The 16,234-nt window shown below is 36.6% G+C and overlaps 1 protein-coding gene across 1 annotated transcript in view; it reads right to left on the reverse strand.

The window, feature by feature from the left end:
* Positions 1–16,234, reverse strand: part of LOC142346251 (uncharacterized) — a 240,673-nt gene that overhangs the window by 92,967 nt on the left and 131,472 nt on the right. The window lies entirely within an intron of this gene.

The raw sequence follows: 16,234 nt of genomic DNA on the forward strand, positions 1-16,234 counted from the left end.
GGTAGAGTACTCAAACATAGCCGACTACTAGCATTAGGGCGGTGTTAGCGGGTACTAGCGTTAGGGCGGTGTTAGCGGAGTGGGCGGGGGTAGAGCATTGAGAGGGGGAGGGGTTGGTCAAGCTATGCGGGGGTCAAGCGATGGAGGATATGGTTGTACCAGAGCTTATCTGCCACTTAATGCCCTTTACCTGTTTATCCCGTTTTTTGAGAAAAGTCAAATGGGCCAGACGAAGCCACCGGAGCAATAAATTTTAGGGAGAATAGCTTTCGCTTAATTGAATTGGAGGAAGGAAACTTGTGCGGGTGAAGCGAACGGAGGATTGGGACATTTTGAATTGTCTTCAATTTTTGTAAAGGATTTAATGAGTTTTTTTTAAAAAAATCTGCAGTCAAATGATAAAATATGACTGAGAAACGTATTTGCCCTGGCAGGTAACATTTTATTCTGCGACAATAATTTGAACAGCGATCAATTTTGGTTTTAAAGTTATACTTTCCAAAAAAACGAATCAAATCAATTTCACCTTCCTTTGTATCTCATCAAGTTCTGTAGGGTGTAAGTTCTTTTTTCTTTTAAATTTGTTTTATTTTTATTTTCGCAAAGAGTCAAAGAGTCAAAGCGAAAAAAATGACATTAAAAAGAACGCAGGTTTAAACTAATAGGAACAATCTTCGTTTGAGAGCAATAAAAAAACAAGAATGAGTTCTGTTATAGACAAAATTTTTAATTCCAAGTTTAATTCCAAATTTAATCTTCAACAGTTTTAAAGAATTGTTTCAGTTCAGCCAGTATTCTAAAAGAAGTTAAGTCGTTCTCCAACTTACTTCACCATATTTTGCCGTGTCCGTTTAACGAGCCAGCTCGTCATTGTATAATTTTAAATTTTTAAAAATCTATTTTCATCCATATCGGGTCTCACACATTGTTGTAGCTGCAAAAAATATAGTCACACGTGGGTAGTCGCAGAATTGGTTTGCTAAATTGTATTTTTTAAAATTGATTATTTAAACGGTTTGTTGATAAAGAGTGCTTGTGTGTTCTAATTTTCTAATGGATTCAGAAATATGCTGGAAAAAAACACGTTTTCAAGCAAGGTTAGGAAGCACTAGTCTGTTGAATGAAGCAAAACCCATAGTGTTGAAGTTCGCTCATGGAAAAATATTTCGAATCGTTCAGGACTATCTTCATCAGACAAAGAACACAGTTTCGTAACGTGTAAACTATTCTGATTCAACATGCCTTTTAGATGTTTTTTTTTCTGAAAAAGAAAGTTACGGTTAATATGAACGCTTAATTATGAAACGTGATCCAAGATTTTCAGTTCTATAGTAGCAGTGTACCACCCATAAAGAGACAACTTTGTATGTGGTTCAGTTTGGATGTGCTACATTACAAATGCGAAGCACGAGGAAAATTGATTTTTACTTTTTTGAGTCTCTTGCCTGTTTACAATTTCTCCTCCCACTTTCTTGAAAATTGCCCAGGGGAAACCCAGAGGAAATCTGTTGCAAAGTGGATCACCAAGTGGGAAGAAGATTGGCTAATCGAAACAGAAAAGTGCGATCTCTGACAACCCCCCGAGCGCACCTACATGTTTACTGGGATACTTCTCAAACATAGCCATAGGAAATGACGAGGGTAAGGATGGGAACAGAAAAGGCCGGTCGTAGTCGGCAAAACATTCAAGTTTTTCAACGTATGCAAAATTCAATTTTTGGGATGAGGGAACTTTGTCAACGGGGCTGACACAGCAAATAAGTAATATGGCACTAGGCGACAATCATGCGTACTTTCAATTTCCTGTCAAAAAAGCAAAGTTTTATCTTGACAAAAAAGACAATTTGCCCGAAAAATTCTCTTAGAGCGCAATTCAGACGTGACTAAAGTTGGATTCGTGCCGTGGAGACCAAAATACGACAAATAGGGGTGCGCTCAAAAACAATCTGGGTCTATTCTCTGTTCATTACTCTTTTGTCAACTTCTAAAAAGATACCACATGAAATAGCTGCACGAATAGACCATTCAGCTGAGGAAAAGAAAACAGATCAGTTAGAAGAAAAAGCTTCATGAGAAGTTTGTTTTGCTCCACCAGTCCCACCGCATATTTTGCAGAAAACGTTTCAACTAGCGAAAGTTCCGACAAAGATGGTCCAATTTTTGCCAGTACTTTTTGAATGCTGTATACATGAAACCGGCTGAATTATTAAACGGACAATTTTCTTTTCTATCAGGAAATGTGTCCTAAGTCTCTGAAATAGGCGAGATAAAAACACAAACAGCAGCAAGACAAAAAGATGTCAAACAGATTTGACCGACGGAGTTCAAGAGATCTTGACTGTTGTATGAAGCTGCAACAATAAAGCTGTCAAAAGAAACTTTACGGAACTTTTTTAGGTACTAGCCGCTCATTTAAAAACGCTGTGCCTTCTGGGTCAGTGTGGTCGAGCTGCAAGAAATTTGTCTTCCAACGGAAATGCACTTGACAATGAGCAGACTTTGGAAGAACTTTGTGGCGTGATAGCCGAGAGGTAAGGTGTGTGGTTCACACGCCAATGATTGAGAGTTCAATCCCCTGCCTCCGTGAAGCTGTCTGTGTGAGGATGAGCTCTTGCTTAACCATAGCTTCACGTTGACCATAGCCTGATCAATGTTAGCTGCAATGATGGTACCACGTGAAAGTTTCAGACGCAAAAAAAAGTGGCTATAGTCACCAAAAAAAAGAGCAATGCTGCGCATTAAAAAGATCAGTCTGAAATGTGGGGAATAATAAGAAAAAGTGCAGCTGAAAACAGGCTACTGTAGGCCTAATGCTGTTCCGCTGCGATTACGCAGAAGAACTTTAAAACTTCACCTCCAAGAGAAGGAAGTTGACGATGAACACCACAGTTTGAGTCATGAAGCTCTCAAATTGGTGAAAAGAAGCAGCCTTTCTACAAATCCAGTCATTCTTGAGCTTTCTTGCTGCCAAATGTATCCGGAACACCGTTTGCACGCTGTTACTTGCACAGTACCGGATAGTTTCAAACGTGCAATTTGTTTCGAAAAATTCTTATATAATAAGTAGAGGTTGTCAACTACCAGATTTGGTTGTTCGGGTTCTTTGTTGTGTTGCAGTGGTTTCTAATACAGCTTTGAAGAAAAGAAATGATATCCGCCCTTTTACTGTTTGAGAAGTCCTCGGGTGACTCGAAGCAGAATGCATTACAAAAGAGGCCAGCTCAAACGTAGCCAAAATTCTCTAATTTTAAACAACTGCACGAATAAAAGGTGGTGCTGAGGGTATTTTTCTTGCCACAAAAGTTACATTTGAAAAAAAATTGGAAAACAATCCGGTAAAACTTTGCGAATTGATCTCAAAATGCCTTCAATTCTGTCAAGTAAGAAAACAAGTTTCATTCAACAAGAACTTTGTCGGCAATTTTATCGGCTTCCGCAATTTATTTTTTTCAGAAGCTGATAACTGCTTTTTAATTACTTGTCGGTGTCCAGCGAATCGCGAGTACATCAAGTAGATATTTTGGTCACTATTTGGGTCTCATTAGCCCTTTGGCAACTCATTTGTGCAATTGATGACAAATTGCCTAGCCCTTCTCAGAATTGCCTGAAACTTGAAGATTGGTATTATTAATGGTACAGAAGAGGAACTCAGCGATTTAGCTTAAACATAACCAACTAACGTCAAGCGAATTGCTTTCCAGCAACTGGTTTCGGAAGTAGCCATCGGGGGGCTTGGAGATAAAAATTTGGGGAGGGTCTGGGTAGATTGGCGGACGCAATGGTGGGTGTGACGGACCGTTGACAGGGTGGGTATGAACTAACAGGTGACTGGGAGCTTAGGTCTCCAAGAGATCTGCTCGGCTCTTTATTACTATCCGGGTGCTACCTTTTCTCCTGCTTTAAGGATAAAAAGTCAGATTGGAACAGAAAAAAAAATCGATCGAGCCAATAAACACACGCTTAAAAAGCCAGAGGACTCATGCCATTGCTATAAACTCCGCTTGGAAAGAACTAAATTGAGGCTTTGCTGGATAAAAAGGTTATCTAGATGACCCACAATTTGCGTTGAAAATTTTGCGAAACTGCCCAAGCGCTCTTAAGATGGTTTATTCACCTGAACACGTTTGATGGTCTCCAACAATCAGCTTAAGAAAATAAAATTGGCTTGCTAGTTTCAGATATTCTGGGATCAAGTGTGCCTCCCAATCAGTAACACTGGTTTAGGAGTTAGAAGAGGAATTGAACACGTAAGAGCTGCACAGAATGCATAACATTGTTCACCATCTCAGTTTCTGAATTACTAAAACCCTTAACGGGCAAACAGCAGACCTAAAAGCATTAGGTCATTAAAGATGTGTGGTTAAACAGTACAATTTCAAGAAGGATTAGATCACGTTGCCTTTAGTTGGCTTTTGTAAAACCACACTATACTCTTTGAGTATACTCGCCTGCCTTTATAAATTCGAGCAGCGCTAAAGCATAGACCTGATGCCGCAGTTTATTAGTTCAAAAAAGTGCCCACGAATCAATTCCGGAACTTTAGATATGTTCAGTAACCATGCAGCATCTTGCCATGGCCGAGGCGACATCTTTTCCGCCATGATTCTATATTCAACAAAACAATTTCATCTTGCTCTTCATCTACTTTGTCGCTTGAGTGCAAATAGAATATTTTATCAACAGACAAGTTTTCGACAAGGCGACATCTAATCTACCTGCCCGCTCCTGCTTGTGTGCCAGGTCAGTCGCTGAAGGAAAGACTTTCGGATGCAACAAGGAAATGTGGTGTTGCTCTGGTGGTAGCTGAAGACAAGAAGTTTTATCAAAATGGTCAAAATGCCCGGATAGAAGGATTTGTTTTATTGCGATGGCATTTGAATCCTTTTGAATATCTCCTCGGACGGTCAGAAATTTACTAAAGCGGATCGTCGTTATATCAACAACAAAATATTTCAACCCGCAGGATTTTTACTATCATTCATTACGTTAGCAGAGTCAGGGTCGGCTTATGCTATAGGAGCATCAGTTATAATTACGATAGAAATCGTGACTGTGTAATCACGCTCAATTTATTAAAACTAAAACACAACAAAACGCCTCAGTTATCAAACCAAAAATTTAAAAACAAAGTGCAGCAAATTGTCAGTGCTAATGTCAAGTGATTTCAGTTGAAAACTAAAAAGTGAAAAAAAATGAAAAAGGTATAATCATTTGAATTTTTATGAAATAGAACTATGTGCAGCAAATTTTTAGGGCTGCATTATGCTTAATGAAGTCAATTGCAAAGCAGTTGTTTAGAATGACGAGGGTACTTTTTTTCTGAGTTCGAAAAATTATATTAAAATTGCAGATAGACTACCGGAATACCTGAAAAACATTTACGTGCCATATACAGATAGAAACAGAAAAGATGAAAAGGTATCGACGCAGCTAAAAAATGTAATAAAAAAAACTAATCGATGCATTAAAAACGGCTTAATAAAATCCACTCCGCATAAGCGCTCCGTTTAATCATGAGCTAAATCACATCAAACTTTATTCCGATTTGCCGATTTAGTCCGACTAGTCCAAAATTGCAAAATTTTTAAAAGTGAGATAAGTCACGTATGATCACAAACTTTTCACGTAAATATCCTAAGAAATTTTAACAGAATAAAACAATTCATGTCAAGCAAGTTCCGTTAGTGACACCAAAAATACAGATAATATGACCTGCTCATATTTCCTGTGAAAAAAACTGTAAAACAACGTGTTACAACGAAACAAAAAACGTAGCCGAAATAATTTTAGAAGTTATTGGAGGAGTCAGAACTTCAAAAGCAAAACCGTAGTTGTAGCCCTTTCCATTATCTTTTCGTTTGTTCATTAGTTTATTCTTTACCTTGCTAACTTGATTAAAAAATTGTTAAGAAAAATTCAACTCATTATTTTGTCATAGCAAAGAATACACGAGCGAGCATTAGCATCATTCAAAAATCAAACAAAAAATCCGCAGAGATCTAAACTATCAGTTATGATTACGATAGAAATAATGAGTGGGACACTCTGATGCTCCAAAAATTTGTCTTATTGGAAACATGTTCCATACAACTATGAATCTGTCAAAACTTCTTGAATTGAAGAAATCTTATGTTCTCAAACAAAGAAAATGCAAAATATTTTCATATATTAGCTCAATAAAAAATTGGAACCCTGCAATTAACTCTGCGCCTCAGAAATTACATGAAAAACTTTAAGATTGCATTTAAAGTTGAGAAATCATGCTCAATTTATTATAACTAAAACACAACAAAACGCTTCGGTTATCAAACCAATATTTTTAAAACAAATTGCAGCGAATTGTCACTGCTAATTTTAACTTATTTCAGTTGAAAACTAAAAAGTGAAAAAACGAAAGAGGTATAATCATTCGAATTTTTATTAAATAGAACTATGTGCAGCAAATTTTTAGGGCTGCTTTATGTTTAATGAGGTCAATTGCAAAGCAGTTATTTAGAATTACGAGGGTACTTTTATTTCTGAGTTTGAAAAATTATATTAAAATTGCAGATAGATTGCCCGAATAACTGAAAAACATTTACGTGCCATATACAGATAGAAACAAAAAAATGTGAAAAAATATCGACAGAGCTAAAAAATGTAAAAAAATAATCGATGTATTAAAAACGGCTTAATAAAATTCACTTCGCATAAGCGCTCTTCAGAGTTGTTTTGCACAAAAGATCAACTGACCTTAAGCTAAATCACTTCAGACTTTAGTCCAATTTTCAAGTGCAAAACTTTTGTACGGTGAGATAAGTCACGTATGACCACAATCTTTTCACGTAATTAACCTGAGAGACTTTAACAGAATAAGACAAATCATGTCACTCAATTTCCGTTGATGAGAGCTAAAAATCAGATAATTTGACCTGCTCAGCATTCCTGTGAAAAAAATGTAAAACAACGTGATACAACGAACCAAAAAATGTAACCGAAATAAAATCGGAAGTCATTTGAAGAGTCAGAACTTCAAAAACACAACCATAGTTGCAGCCCAATCCATTTTTTTTGCCTTTGTTAATTAGTTTACTCTTTCCCTCGCTAACTCGATTAAAAATTTGGTAACAAAAATTCACCTCATTATTTTGTCATAGCAAGGAATACACGAGCGCGCATTAGCATCATTCAATAATCAAACAAAAAGTCGGCTTAGATCAGAACCATCAGTAATAATTAAGATAGAAATAATGACTGTGAAACTTTGATGCCCCATAAATTTGTATTATTGAAAACATGTTCCATAGAAATAAAAAACGGTCAAATCTTTATGAATTATAGATCTCTGATGTTCTCAAAAGTTAACATGCTAAAAATTTTCATATAACAGCTCAATAAAAACTTAGAACTCTGCAGTTAGCTCTGCGACCCAGAAATTATATCAGAAATTTCTAAGATTGAATTTAAGTTTGAGAAATCATGCTCAGTTTATAAAAACTAAAACAACAAAACGCTTCAGTTATCATACCAATAATTTTAAAACAAAGTGCTGCAAATTGTCAGTGCTAATGATAAATGATTTCAGTTGACAACTAAAAGTGAAAAAAAGTGAAAAGGGTAAAACTATTTGAATTTTTATAAAATAGAACTATGTGCAGCGAATTTTCAGGGCTGCATTATGTTTAATGAAGTCAATTGCAAAGCAATTGTTTACATTGACCAGGACACTTTTAATTCTGAGTTCAAAGAATTGTATTTAGATTGCGGGCAGATTGCTGGAACAACTGAAAAACATTAACGTGCCACATACAGATAGAAACAGAAAAGATGAAAAGGTATCAACACTGCTAAAAAGTTGCGAAAAAAATCATTGTTTTAATTACGGCTTGATAAAATTCACGCCACATAAGCACTCTTCATAGGTTTTTTTGCACAAAATATGGCTTGACCTTAAGTTTAACTCACAATAAACTGCAGTCCAGTTCGCAGGTTCAAAACTTGTTTTCAGTGAGATAAGTCACGTATGATCACGTAAATAACCTACAGAATTAACAGATTATGACAATTCATGTCACGCAAGTTCATTTAGTGACAGCAAAAATACTGATAATTTAACCTGCGCAGCTTTCCTGTGAAAAGAAATGTAAAACAACGTGATACAATGAAACAAAAAACGTAGCCAAAAAAATTTCGTATGTGTTTTGAAGAGTCAAAACTTCAAAAGCGCATCCGTAGTTGCACAATCCACTATTTTTTGTCTTGGTTCATTAGTTTACTCTTTACCTTGCTAATTCTTTACCTTGCTCTTTACCTTAATAAAATTTGGTAAAACAAATTTGCCTCATTATCTTCTCATAGCAAGGAATACTCGAGCGAGCATTAGCATCATTCAATAATCAAACAAAACATGCGCTTAGATCTGAACCATCAGTTATAATTACGATAGAAATAATGACTGTGAAACTTTGATGCCCCATAAATTTCTATTATTGGAAACATATTCCATAGAACTAAAAAACGGTCAAATCTTTATGAATTAAAAACTCTGATGTTCTCAAAAGCTAACATGCTAAAAGTTTTCGTATAACAACTCAATAAAAACTTAGAACTCTGCAATTAGCTCTGCAACCCAGAAATTACACCAAAAAATTCAAAGATTCAATTTAAGTTTGAGAAATCATGCTCAGTTTATTAAAACTAAAACACAACAAACCGCTTCAGTTATCAAACCAAAGTTTTTAGAACAAAGTGCAGCAAACTGTCAGTGCTAATGACAAAGGATTTCAATTGAAAACTAAAAGTGAAAAAAAGTGAAAAATGTATAATTATTTGTCTTTTTATGAAGTAGAACTATGTGCAGCAAATTTTCAGGGCTGCCTTATGTTAAATGAAGTCAATTGCAAAGCAAAAAGTAAAAAAAAAATCAAGAAATGAAAAAACTGAATTGATCTATTTTTACCAATTAGTAAAAGAGCGAATAAACTTATAGGTCTCAAAAGAATGCTAGAATGAGAATTGGGTAAATGTGGAGAAAATAGACACATTGTAAAATTATTTAAATTTATAAATCACAATGAAATTAAAATAAATTAAGAAATTTTCAGTATTTATCAATCGATCATCCTCAAAAGTACAGCTTCTGTTGGCAACAAATTAGCGATGATCGTTAACTTTGGCAAAAAAATCTGACCGACTTCTTTTCAGGGGCCTCCGAGTGGAAATGATGTTTTTCCGTTTGGTTACTGCTGCTGACACTTTGGATGAGTTCTTTGAGCCAATCCTTAGTCTACGTTGTCCTAATGTTTTTAAGTGTTTTTAAGCGTTTGGTTTGGAGATTTTTTCTGCCAACTACGTCCAGTAGTTCTGGAACACTCTGTTTGAGCAGTTCCTTTCCAATGCGTTTGGCAGTCGGTAGAATGAATCGACGTGCTAAGGGTAGAGCTACACGACCAATACCCGCAGCCAAAGCGCCAAAGCCACTACTTCTTTGTTCGATAGTAACCAGAAAATTGCGGCAAAGAAGTTGCTTGATTTGCGTAGTATGAATCCATTTTAACTTGAAAACTTTTTAAATTGTAACGTCAAGAGAACTTTTGCTGTTCCCGAGAAGGGAACCAAGTCACTGGTTTCAGTTCGCAGTTCAATAGAAATGGACTGAATTGTGTTTGTCAATAGCTTTTTGTAATCTAAGTTTGAAAAAACTATTCGATGTGTTAGTGCAACTTCGCACACACTACCGTTTTTTAGACGCTGTTTTGAATCAATGACTCGTAAAAGAGGCTCTTTGGCATCACCCACGTACTGATATTCAATAATGTTTGCATATACAAATATAAAATGTTTACCAGTCAACAGATCCTCTGGTAGCTCTCCATAATAAGCTTTCGTGTCGTCACTTTTCATTAATTTATCTGCAGTCGTGTTCATTTTATAGCCAATATGGATACCATTGCCATCAGGAACTCCCTCAAAACCAAGGGTACTTCGAATTTCCTTGCTTAGAAACGTAATCCTTTCGTGTTTTCCAAACAAAATTTCATATTTTCCAGAATTTTTTATTTCTCTGAAGGAAAAGCGAGGCAGTCCGGCTGTATGCTTGATTAATGCTAGAAGCTGACTTGCGTTGTCAAATTGGCCGGGAACAAACCCTAACTTTGATCCATTGTATGGTCGTGAGATAACATTGGCTTCTGCAGCCCTTTTCGTAGCTTCTTCATATTCTTTCAAGCTGAAAGCAATAAATTCCCCCTCCTCAAAGTTTTCAATTTTCGTTGGAAAGATAATTTCACTTAACGCTATCCTCCAGTCTCAAAATGACTCTAGTTTCAAAATGACGCCAGAGTATTTGATTTGAATATTTGCATCGATGCAGAAGATATAACATGTACTGTGAACTCATCTTCAAATTCATTGCGAGCCATTTTACTTGCTGCGTTCACAAACCAGTTGCAATTCTGGTTGATAGAATTTACCCTCTTTTTTTTCTTTGTTTGCGTCAATAATAGAGTAGATTGTCGGTGACAACGTTGGAATATCCGTAATCTCAAGTACCTCGTCAGTAAAGGATTGTTTGTATCTTTTTCTGAATGCTTCGTCCTTTTTGACAATTCTAACAAAGTCTCTCATATAAAACTTGGGTTTTTGACGGATACTTGTTTGAGCACTCAGGGAGACGAGCCTCGGTACAACTTTCTTTGGGACCTTATTTGGGGCAGGTTTAGTGACCCGGTTAACACGTGAATTAATCGTGTTTACAAAGTGATCCAATTTATCATTGTAGGAGTAGGCCCACTTTTCTTCAAGGTATCTGTAGATAATACTTTTCAGCGAGCGAATGTTTCTCTCTGCAAAAGCAGACTGTTTTTCACTATAGGTGCTATATAAATGAATCCCTCTTTTCTCACACAAGCTTTTGAAAGCTCCAAGAAATTCTTTACCATCGTCAACCCATACTTTTAATGATTGTTTGTTCTTAATCATTTTTTTGAATGCTTGGGCTGCATCTGTTGCATATTTCGTTTTCATTCGATCCACTCTCAGATATCGTGACAGACAGTCAACTGCTACCAAAAGGTATTTGACATCTCGATTGTGCTGTGCAAGTTTATCAACATGAGCTAAATCCAGAGACCAAATTTCATTAATGTCCTTTACAATGACTCTTAGTCTTGGAAACCTTAAACCACATTGAGCGGTGTTTTGTGATGGACGGTTTTGTTTCCAAATATGACCTCACTTTAGCCATTGATATTTTTTTTTGTGTATGAAGTCGCTTTGGGCTACCAAAAGAAGCAGGGCCTTTTGAATAAAGTTGCTCAAAGGTTTTTCTCTCAGAAGAAGGATCCTTTTTTTCGGTTCACTCTCCTTTTTGTTTGTCTTTTTGATTTTGACCTTTTTTCCCGTTGTGGCTCGTTTTGGGTTACCGCTTCCTGATTGTCGACTTTGTTGGGTTGGGAAGAATTCTTGTTCACTTTCATAGGCTTGTATAATTTGCTTGGCGTAAGTGTTTGCAACAAGTTCAGGCTCAACCGGGAGAAGAGCTAAAAATTTAGAGTATTGTGATTGATCAATTTTTTTAGTAGGCTGCTGTAAATCATACAAAAATTTGGAGACTTGTACACTTGTTGCTTCTTGATTGATGCATAGTAACTTGCTTTCCTCTCCAATTGTAACTGCTTCCGATTGGAGGATAAGATCAGGCAAAGTTTTTGCACGTTGGATTTTGTGTTTTTCTTTCAGTTTCACTAGCTCCATTATTGATTCAAAACTTGCGGGGGCACTTTCTGTTTCTTTTTGTGACAACTGGATCAATTTCGCTGTCATCACTAATCGAAATAAATTTTTCGGGCTCGTCTACTTGTTTTTCCCGTTCTGTTAACAATGGCTCTGTTTGAACTACTCCATCTGTTCTTTCAAAGCTGTCCTCGGAACTTGGCATATTTCTTTGCATGAGTAATAACCGAGCTGCTTTTTTTTCTATAGGCTGGGTTGTCGAGAATTTCGCTTTTTAATAGTTGTTTCGACATGAACATTCGCTTCGAAATCAGAACGAATTCTTCTGCATGCATTATGGTCTCTTCAAGTACAGATAACAAGCAAAGCTAACCGTTTTTACTAGCTCTATTTTTCTCACAAAAATTTCCTTTTTCGCCTTCAAAATTGTCTGTTTAGATAAAATTTAATTTTTCTGAATGAGTTTTTGTCGGTTTCTATCAAGTTTCTGATGATGGGAACGTTACCATTAACTACGTTAAGGAAGCATTCACAGATAAAATAAATAAACTTTTTAGTAGCTGAGTTTATTAACTTTTTTAACTTTATATCCGATACTTGTAGCATTTGCTGAAGCATACATATTTCTTTCTTTTTCATCGGTTAAGCTTGTAATAACAGCTTTTGCTGGAGGTAAGTAAAAAATTGAGTGGCCGGGAGGCACAATATTGGAGGAATAACGTAACGCGTCTGACGTTTTTGGGTCGAGATCAATTAACAAATGACCAAAAGGTTGCTTTGTTGCTAATTCGTAACATTCTCTTAAAAATTGTGTGTTGTTGAGTTGTCGACCAATTAAAGCAATTTCTTGAACATAACGAGGCGATTTAAATAAAACAATGTAGGTTGTATTACGATCAATAGTTCTGGACCATTTTCTCTGTTTAAACAAGTTGTGTTTCACTTAAATCACAATGATTTTCTTATGACGTCCAGATGTCTCTAATTTAGAAAATACTTTATCATTAAAAATTTCTTCACATGAATCGTCAAATACCAAAAGGCAATCATCTAGTTCTGATATTTGCTCAAAACTGGAAAAATTCATAAACTTAATGTTTATTTTTCTCTCAATGAACTGAAATTTAGGTTGGTCATGCTAAACAAAATATTGATTCAAACTTGGGTGAGAAGGTGTTTTGAAGTAACATTTTGAAAATCAATTCAGTTTTCCAACAACATGATGGGCCACAAACAGCCATATAAAATCTATCGGTAGTTGAAATTATTTTTTTCATAGTTTCGGGTTAGGTAGAGCGTATCCAACTGTGCAAGAGAGGAGTGAAAACCAAAATGTTGATTCTTCACAATCGAGTTTGAAAAACACCAATTGGACCAAGAAACACCTATAAGAAAAACTATTATGAAAATTTGAGTAAATTAAACAACCTCAGATCTTGGAACTCCGATCTTGGGGCTAGAAAACCGCCAAAATCGCATTTTGTAATTTTCGTTAAAAACTAAATCAGTTATTGCTCCTCCAGCGTCAATGGTGTCCTCGGGTTGCGTCATTTGAAACAGTTTATTAAATTAAACAATGAATTGAAGCTCAGGTTTATGCATAATTGATTGAGAATAAAAATTTCATAACAAACAAATTGTTTTTTTTTCATTAGTTTTTTTGTAAGCAAAATTATAGTTTGCATTCACATTGTCAGATTTATCTCTTAACACAACTGACTCAACGTTGCAGTTTCTGATGCTGTCCTTAACTTCAACCGGAAGACTTTCATCTGTTGGAGATATCTGAACTGGTACTGCATGCTTGGGCATATGTACAGGGGTTAGTTTCAGTCTTTGCGCTTTCTCTTGAATAGACATGGTATAATTTGAAATATTCTAAGAGGGAACGGTATTTTTTCAGTGTCTCTGTCTCGGTATCAGTACAGGTAACTCGTTGCTTCCTTAGCACAGTTTGACCACGGGTATCAACTTTCTCTTCTTTAACAAATGTAACGGTTAGCTGTTCCTCAGGCGTTAAGTAACTGTAAACTGTCAAATTTGAAGACAAATTCACTTGAGGGAGAGATGGAGTTGATTTTTCGAAACGACGAATCATTCATCAGCCACTGGTAAAACAATTTGGCCTTCTTAGTAGCAAAATGTCTGCTTCGTTTTCGTTTGGGACAAGTTACCGCATGTAATTCACAAATTGGTATGTCGCGATATAATTTTAGGTTTTCAACCTTTGGACATAACAACGTCTCCAAATTGATAACGTCTCCTTGGAGTAACTTCTTCAAAGTGTCCGCTTTTTCAGTTCCTTTTGCATAAAGTTCGGCAAACGGAAAACGAAGTCTGATGCTTTGAATAATTTGCTGCAAATAGCAATAGGGGTAATCTATGCTCTCCCAAGCCAAACCATGAAGAAATTCTGAAACCCACTGGTAGGATTTTTGTTCACTTGAGGAAAGTATATTGAATGAACTTGGGGGTAGGAAAGAAACTGTATCACTGTAATTATGAGAACACACAGAAAGCTCTTTGATTATAAATCCCGATTTCTTATGCCGAAAGCCTTCAATATCAAGAACAACTGGTCGCAGTTTCAACATTCCAATAAACTGAACAAATTTTTCATAAATGTCTTCACATAGAGACAGAAAGCTATGACTGTCACGTGACCGAGATACTCATTTTTGACTGGACAAGGCAAGACGTAAGAAAAATCTGGTCCTTTTTCGCTGTGTTCAAAGACAAACCGGAAGCGTCATGAAGAATAGCATGCAACCTTAAAATTTTGTAGGATTTGAAATAATTGTCAAGTGTCAATACCAGTGAGCCCACCATAGGGTCTTAACTTCAATGCAATATCCAAATCGAGATCAGGATCCAAGTAAAAACAAGTTGCTAAGAAGTACAGATACCTTTCACTATACCCTGAATATTCTTTTTTCACTTCCTGGTATAACCCGTGAATACTTTTCAAATCTAACGTTGCAATTGTTGCCACTGGGCGCGCCTCTGAGAATCGACACCTCAAACCTAATCACCCGATTTTTGTTGTAAAGGGAAGAGATAGAAACATTGAAAACAAAAATATTGAGAATGAAATTGCAATTTAATCCAACCAAACCAATTCCCACTGTTAAGGTTATCAACGGTGACTCATTTAAATCCCCCCATCTTTCCACCCCAATACTGTTTTGACCGCTTAGGATAATCCCCTTTATTCCCATGTTTATTCATCGCAAAAGTACCCCACTTGAAATATCCCCCAATATTCCCATGTCTAATTATCGTAAAAAATACCCATAAAAAACACCCCCTATATTCCTATGTTTAAGTATCGTATTATTACCCACTCAGCATAAAGCTCTATATGCACACGTTTAGGATCCGAGGAATGTCAACTTGGGATCACTCTCTATATTCACATGTTTAAGTATCGTAAAAAAAAAATACCCACCTAAAAACCCCCTATATTCCCATGTTTAAAACACAAAAAAGACCCAATTAATGTCATCCCCTATATTCCCATGTTTAATTATCGCAAGGAGTAACCTCTCACCTTGACCCCCTGAAATCACATATCTTAGATCCTAGCAATGCCCACTCATGATCACTCCCTATATTCCCATGTTTAGTATCGCATGAATACCCCCCGCTCTTAACGCTCTTATTACTTACTACTCAAGGGTGCAATAAGGTCTTCAGAACAAAAATGCCACCTGCCATAGGCAGACTAAGTGCCCACTTGGGTAAAGTCGGCAACTTTCTGGCTCTGAAAAAGCACAATTGTGATAACATTATGACTATTCTACAGCAGTTTCCTGCCTAGATTGTGGTTCCAACTCACTCTCATATGACTTTGACTCGAAGAGTGCTTCCTTATTTAGCCAAGCGAAAGAGAAATTGCCACCAATCACGACAGTCTTGGTCCCTCTATGCAGTTATAAAGCTCTGGGTTAAACCAACTCTCCTTGACTTGAACGAATGGTCGGAGGGAAATTTGAGTAACACGTTTCTAAGAACCAAGGCACAACCAAGGTAAAATCTGAAGCAAAGCATTAGTTTTCTGTGAAACCACTTGCAATAATTCTTGAGAGGCCAGTAGTCTTGCAGTTAGACTCTGTGTGCACGGTAGAACACTGAAGCTAAAAGCTAAGGGTATAAATACTGAGAAAGGCCTTAACATTAGTGTTGCCGAACTGACTATAAAGCCAAGTGAACATCAGAACGTCGAAACATTTACTATCACCCTCTTGTTAAAGAGACTCTCAGCGTTGGCTCGGACGTGGTTAAGGTACAGGCCCTGCTGCAGACTTACCCACACTTAGCCGTCCTTGATTTTTTCCTTTAAAGACATTGATGATACTCCGATTATGCTATCGGCCGTTCGAATACTCCTCTGCCGATGAGCAGCGTTCACAGGTTGCTGTACGCTTACCCATTCGTTAAGTTTTAAGCGGTTCGTTACCATCGAGTTTGGGTTTAACCTAAACGTGCTTTTAAAGGAGTTTTGAACAAGATAATCAACTGG

This window comes from Convolutriloba macropyga, chromosome 9, assembly GCF_964194025.1.
Source record: "Convolutriloba macropyga chromosome 9, txConMacr16.3, whole genome shotgun sequence".
In the NCBI taxonomy this organism is placed as follows: domain Eukaryota; kingdom Metazoa; phylum Xenacoelomorpha; order Acoela; family Convolutidae; genus Convolutriloba; species Convolutriloba macropyga.